The sequence below is a fragment of the Cornus florida genome, unplaced genomic scaffold (genome assembly GCF_030987335.1).
Source record: "Cornus florida cultivar Cherokee Brave unplaced genomic scaffold, ASM3098733v1 CherokeeBrave_3.0.0_Hap2_Chr01, whole genome shotgun sequence".
In the NCBI taxonomy this organism is placed as follows: Eukaryota; Viridiplantae; Streptophyta; class Magnoliopsida; order Cornales; family Cornaceae; genus Cornus; species Cornus florida.
The window spans coordinates 48,324,706-48,332,255 of NW_026775571.1; the positions used below are offsets into that span (position 1 = coordinate 48,324,706).

The 7,550-nt window shown below is 35.7% G+C and overlaps 1 long non-coding RNA gene across 2 annotated transcripts; it reads left to right on the forward strand.

Annotated features, from left to right (window-relative positions):
• Positions 1–514: 514 nt before the first annotated feature.
• LOC132295940 (uncharacterized) lies at positions 515–4,839 on the forward strand. Of its 2 annotated transcripts, XR_009478568.1 has the most exons (3): positions 515–763; positions 4,095–4,162; positions 4,591–4,839. It is a non-coding gene; the product is annotated as an uncharacterized LOC132295940 (long non-coding RNA). The 2 variants fall into 2 exon arrangements; XR_009478567.1 differs by lacking the exon at positions 4,095–4,162.
• The last annotated feature ends 2,711 nt before the right edge of the window (positions 4,840–7,550 follow it).

Genomic DNA, 7,550 nt, shown 5'->3' on the forward strand with positions numbered 1-7,550 from the left:
CCACTCCCCCTATCATTCCATTCCATACCAAATAGAGCATTTGTTCCAAGAGAGCATTTGTTCCAAGAGCAACTAATATAAATATAGTAGTTAATAAAGTTGTATATGCTTTGGCCTTTTCATGGTTTGAAAACAATGAACTAAAGAAGGGTCTTTTAATTTTAGAAATCATCTTCTATGGCAATTATGAGTTCAAGGTAGGCCCAATCAAACTCTAATCAACAGCCTTCTACGTACGGTAATCTCAATAGGCTACGGGCTCAATTAAACTATAACATATGTTTCCATCGAGTCTCACCGAATTAAGGTATATATACACCACACGCGCCCATATTTGTTTATGTCTGTCGGTTAGGGATGGCCCGGGATGGGGTATCCCTGCCCCGCCTCGCCCCGATTAAGTGCACAATTACTAAAATACCCTTACCTAATTTTATTATATTTACCAAATTAGCCTATACTGTATATATACCACATATATGGAAACCCTAAAATCTAGTCTAAATCTAAACTGAGGCAGCAACCCAAGTCACGGCCTCTTCCTTCCTTCACCATCTTCTCTCTTTCTTCACCTAAGAATCGACAACAACATCGGCTTTTTCGTGTCCATCTCCGGCATCGGCTCTTCCATGTCCTTCCGAATCCATCTCTGGCATCAACTCTTCCCCCTCTCTAGTATGGGCTCTTTCCCCTCACCTGTATTGGCTCTTCCCCCTCACCGGCGTCGGCTCTTCCTCGTCAGCCCTCACCGCTATATGCATATGTAAGTGAGTGTTGGATTTTGGTTTTGTGGAACTGTGATTTTATTTATTTATTTACTTTTTTGAGTTTATTCCAATATTTTACAATGCTTATAGTCTTAAAGTTGGAATTATCCCATCAGATTATTATAAAACGTATATATATATAATGGATCAAATCATTTTGGTTTTGATTAAACTGTGATTTTTTGATCTGTGATTTTTTTATTTTTTACTTTTACAATTGGAGCTGTGATTTTTTTTTTTTTTTTTTCCTATCCTAGAACTGTGATATTGAGAATTAGGAGAACTTAATCGGGGGTGGGGCGGGGACGGGGAAAATGGTGGAGGGGCGGGGGCAGGGATAGGGGTGGGATTGAAATTTTTAACGGGGATGGGGGCGGGGATAGGGGTGAAATTTTTGGCTGGGTATAGGGATGGGGAATGAGATCCCCGCCCGCCCCGTTGCCATCGCTACTGTCGGTGTTTGGGATAGCAATGAAGAGAGAGAAGAGATGAGTCGGCGGCATTACCATTCCTTCCTTGTGATCTCATGTTCAAGATTCTGTTATGGTTACCCGTCAAGTCTATTCTCTGATTCAAGTGTGTGTACAAGTCATGGCTTACTTTGTTCATCGACCCTGACTTTGTTAATTAACATCTCAGCCGATCCCAAACCTCCAAACTCATAGTTTCATGTCGGTCTTCCACTTCATGCCCTACACTCCTCGTAGTACCAACATGTGGTACTGATGGTGAGAATCATGATCCAAGACCCATTCACCATCTTAAAACCAGGGGTACAAAGTTCAACATCTTAGGTTCCTATGATGGCTTGGTAGTATATGGAACTAGTCTTTCCGATAGGCGTTACTCCAACAGGCTTTACTTGCTGAATCCTTCGATGGGAAAACACAATAGATTACCAATTTTACCCTTGTCAATTGACAAAATAGATTACCAATTTTACCTTGTCAATTGAACAAATTACAGACTCAGACTCAGCCTCATATGGATTTGGTTATGATGAATCTGTTGATAATTACAAAGTGGTGGCAGTCTCCCCCTCACAGGCCGGCCTGAGATTAAAAAAATCTCCAGAGGCCCTAGGCGGACTTTAAATGTGAGGCCCTCTATACATATCACTAGTGATATGCTTGCCCTAATTTTTTTTTTAGGCCCTTTTTTGCTGCATTTGGTTAGACCTTCTTTTTTTTTTTTGGTAGCCCATCATTCCTGAGGCCCTTTGCTGCAGTTATAAATTTTTTTTTGGTGGCCCAACATTCATGGCCTACAAATTTTGATTTACTGCATTTGGTTGTAAATTTTTTTTTTTTTTTGCCCTTTCTGTGGCCCATCATATATGGGCCTATAAATTTGGAGGCCCCTTATATTTTGAGGCCCTAGGCGACTGCCTTGGGCCAAGGCCGGCCCTGCCCCCTCATCTTATAATAAAGTATTCGGCAGCCCTATAATGAATGTATATACACTAAATACAAATTCTTGGAGAAGGATTCAAGACATCCCTCTTGGTATCCATTTGCCTTTAAAGGTATTGAGTATACTTCTACACGGACTTCTTCGTTGGTTAAATCCAAAGAGTGCTAATTTCATGAAATAGGGTATTTTGTACCCAAGTGAACATGCACGCGTATATAATATGCGGCCCAAAAAAAGACATACCAACCCTCTGAAATCCATAAATTGGCCTTTAAATGTAAATAATGGAGACTATGGACATACATGAGAACGAAAAAGTGTTTGCCCTTAGCCATACCTCATATATATATGAAATGAACTTCAAAAGTAAATTTGCATACATAATACATATTTCGATGCAAAAAGGGCACATTAAAACTCTTAATTTAACGGTGAGACCCCGATACAAAAATTAATTTCATTAGCTTACTTTTATTTTTAATGAAACATATTTTAAATATAGATATTTTATGGAGTAGTAGAAAAGTAATTAAGTAATAAAGTTCTATGATTGGATTTCATGTTATCATTTTATTTTCTTCCAATGCTAAATGGCTTGGTATATGTATAGCTGTATGTGTGTGTGATGGGTAGAAATCAGATTCTATAATTTCTTTTCTAGAATTTATGTTGCTTATTTTTATGTTCTAGTAAGTAATTGATAAAGGCTTTACGTGGGCCAGCTTGATGACTTAGTGTGACACATGTTAAACACTAAGATTTGCATGGGAATTCCTTGATATCAATATGTCTTGCCAGTACATCAATAAGGAACTTAAAACATTTATTTATTTGTGATGTGTGTGTTTTATACATGACAATAAACTTCAGTGAAAAGCTTGTTTTGAGGACTGTTGCTTGTATACATAATAAGATAATATTAGTATGTTAAAATTTCTTCCAGAAGCTTATTAAGGCGGTGGTGTTTGTACCTGTAACACATGTAGCAAGTATATGCATTTATTGACAGCATACTAGGGTAGTTCGCAAGGGCTTCAAAAATTACACTTTCCTATTCCAGTGCATTTATAGATAGTAATACGAGAAAACAGACAAAAAAAAAATATATATATATATATATAGAGAGAGAGAGAGATTGTAGAAATCGAATCAGAGAGGAGAAAAAAGAAGAAAAGAAAAGGAAAGGGTGCTGGAGAAAGCTCAGTGGGCAGGTATATAGATATTTATTTTTTAAAATAGATTTAGGATTGGAAGCTCCTGTAGTTGAAGTGATAAACTGTTCTTGGAAGAAATTTTATTTCAATTGTCCTTTTTCATAAATTGCATATATCCTGATTATTTCACTTGATTTATTCAATTGTTAAATTATCTAAGTGCAGATAATGGTTAGTTGTTGGAGTTGTTGACTGGTACCAGTTAATATAATATGTCAGTGAAATAATGTGGGGGAAAAACCGCTAGTGAAACAGGACGAACGAAAAAAAAAGAAAAAAAAAAAAAGGAAGCCTAGAAGGGGCTTGGCAGAGAAGGAATAAAAAGAGGAATAGGGGAAGAGGAGGAGATAAATAAGGAAAGCTAGAGAAATTAAGAAAAACCAACTTTAAAGGGAGAGATTTTTGTATTTGAGATTTTTATGTTAGGAGTATGGAATTAATTACTCAAATAATTAAAGTACTGAGCTGTTCTTAAATTAATATCATGTTTCCATTAGTTTTCTTCTAATTGCATTGATAAATTGAGTGAAATAATAGAATTCTGATTTGATTGGAGTTTTATCTAGGAAAACTTACATAAATTTTTATGATTTAAACTTTTATTACAATTATGTGCCATAGGGGGGATTTAATATTACAATGAGTAATATTGTTTAATGCTCTTTAGAAATGAATATGACATGATTATACTAATGTTCAGGCATGGAGAAGGAAAGGACCACATCGACAGTACCGAAAGAAAAATAAATAATTTGGGAAGTAGCCAAGGTGACTGGAAGTTTATAATTGGATATGTTAAATTGAAGCTATTTATGTGAATTGATGATGAATATATTTATAACTTGATTATGTTATATAAGGTCTATACTTTGGCCTGGAAAGAAAGTAATATATTATGTAAGGTCCATACTCTGGCCTGGAAGGAGAGTACTATATTAAAAAAGGTCCATCCTCTAGCCAAGAAAGAGAATACTATATTTAAATAAGTTTCATACTCTGGTCTATAAGGAGAGTACTGTAATATATAAGGTCCATACTCTGGCCTAGAAGGAGAGTACTATATTTTAATGTTTGTAATATGTTTATGAAGTTTAATTGAAGTTATCAGATAATATTTGTTTATATTACTCTGATGTAGTAGTGTTGCATTCACTGGGCTTTAAGCTCACTCCTTCCATATTTATATTTTTTTTCAGGTATCAGGTTGGGTTGCCATTGCCAAGTCTAGAATCTTGAGTGGGAATGGGAAAAGGAACAATGGAACGTCTTTTGTTTAAGATGTAAATATTGTAGTAGTATTTAATAGTGTAACTTGTCATTAACGGTTTAGTTTTTTAGAATTTGCAAACAAGCCTAGAATTTGTTTTTAGATTGTAAATTGTTAAGCAAGTACTCTGATATATGATGATATCATGTTGAAGGAGGTTAATGCAGATGGTTAGATACATTCCAATTGTTCACTTTATTTAATAGAGTAAATTGGGTTGGGGTGTGTCATAAACAATATTGCCTTTAAAAGTAAAATTCAACATCAAGTTCATACATGATATTCTAAATGAAGTTTGGCCCTTGGCCACATATCATACATATAAAACAAGTGCCAAAACGTGTATTTAGGTACACGTTACATGTTTCAAGGCAAAAGTACATCAAAATACTCCAAGGTATTTGAGATAACTTAAGGATGTTGTGCATCCCAAAACAAAGTTTTTTTACCTGCAAAATGACCCAAACAACGAGGGTGAGTAACAAAGTTACTCGTAAGAAATGAACATGCGTATAACCTAAAGTTTTAACGGTTTTGCAAATCAATATAAACCAATCCATGTGGTTCATGCCGCCTAAGGACTATGTTCGAAGTGTGACTATAGGTTCATCCTTAAGCTACATTAGAACATTTTAACATAAATCACAATTTTAATGGAATGAAACAACATTGGAATATCCAATACAACGTAACAAGTTATAAATACTTAATATTATCAACTTGGAAACGAAAAATGCGAAATCAACCAAATGTGGACATACTTGGACATTACGCCTAATCAAATCGAACGAATAGTAGCTATTTTGGGTTACTAGCCCACCAAGAACTACCCTAGTGTGCACGTGTGGGGAGAACTCGTATCTCCCGCATTAGAGTCTTACTTTAACTATAGTCAATACAATAATATCCTAAGTTTCCAAAATTAACAAATTGTGCAATAAAATAGATACGCATATACTAAAAGTACTCAACCAACTACCATGCACAATCAAAATTTTGGAACACAATATATGCCTTAAGTCCTCAACTACAATGGCATATGAAAATGTCGAATCTTCATTGTGCGATTCGTTACACAAACAATGGTATAAGCAAATTCGAATCTTCATTGTGCAATTCATTACACTTAACAACTATATAATCAATGCTTAAAACATGATCATGTGAATATACAATGAGCCTCAAATCTATTATTTAGACATCAATATGATTTAAAATACACAATTAAATCAACGAAAACAATATTATGGAATTTCTAAAGTCACATACATAAAATCTCTAGATTTCAAAAGACTACTAAATGAACTCAATTTCATATGTGTTAAAGATTAAGTCATGGCCTTTAACAATATCGAGTTGTAATTAAATTTCATGCAAGGTACAATTATATACGAGTTTTAAGAACTATGGGAAAGCATGTATACAATTTATATTTAATACAAGAACACTTAAAACACTAAGGGTATAAACAAGAAAACACTCCCTACCTCACTAGATAATTAAATCTCTAGAATCCAAGGCAACCAAAGGCAAAATGGAAAACTAAGCAAAGGTGTTCTAGAGGGAGAGGAGAGGAAGGTTTTATGTCAAGGATGTTTAGCTAAAAGGTGAAGGGAAAGGCTTTAAAATTAAGGTGTAAGGTCTAAGGATTTAAGGTTCCTCTAAAAGAGGTAAGAGAGAAAGCTTGAAGAAGACTTGCAAATCTCTAATTTCTCCACTCACAAATGGTCTTGATAGTCAAAAACACCTATGTCTACACTACCTCTCTCACACACAAAGGTAAGACTAAATCTTGGCCCTCCACTTGTCACCATCCTAAGCCTCCTCTCAAGTAGGACTGTAAGTTAGGCTGGCCCAACTCAGCCCAGCCCCAACCCAACCTCAACCCAAATCGGATTTGGTTGGCCCAGCCCAAATTGTACCCAACATGGGTTGTGGTTATAACCTGGACTGAATACTTTCGGGCAGGTTGGGTCGGGTTCACGGGTTGAGGTTTTTTTTATTTTTTTTTTATTTTATAGAAATTTATATATATATATAGAAGTATATTATATATATTTGATTATATTATTATTAAAAAATATATATTTTCAGGGCAAATCATTTCAACCTCCCCATTCGCCTCCATCTCTATTCTCGTTCTCAACTCTGAAATTGCCCCCTCTCTCTGTGTGTGTGCAACTGCAAACTACAAAATCAACAAGAATCAGAAGTTCAAAACCTATTACCTATATCGAAACCCATATTGGCATATCATTTTAGATTGTTCAAAAAATCAAAATCCATTTCTTTCAGTTTCCATTGCCCGCTGTTCCAGTTCGGGTTTGCCATTCGCAAGCTTCAGCCGCTGTCTCTCAACTCTCAAGCATGCCCCTCTTAACTCTCAAGCTTTGCCGTTTGTTTTAGGATTGTAGAGAAGTGCATGGACGGTGGCAGAAAGAGAAAGAGAAAGAAGAGAGATAAGAGAGAAAGGAGAAAAAAAAAATTTATTTATTTTGGGTTTTAGGTTGGGTTCGGGTTGAGCTTGAGCCTAACCAAAATTTATCTAGATTTTGACAAAACCCAACCCGAACATGAACCTGATTTGTGAATATAAGCCCCAATTTCAAAATTTTTGGGTTGGGCTGGGTTAGCCAGCCCAAGTTGCAGCCCAACTCTCAAGTCTTCATCTAAACCCTACACTTGTCAAGATCCTATGCCTCCAAGTGCACCAATCCTAGGCCAACAAATGGGTAAATCCTCACCCTCCACATGTCACCAATCTAAGGCTCCCAAGTGTCACCAATAGAATGCTTACAAGTGGACCAATGAGAGTGTAACACTTTCTGAAATTTACAAAAAAGGCCCCTGCCCAAAATATCTTGCAAATTAAATTACAAAATGGTTCCT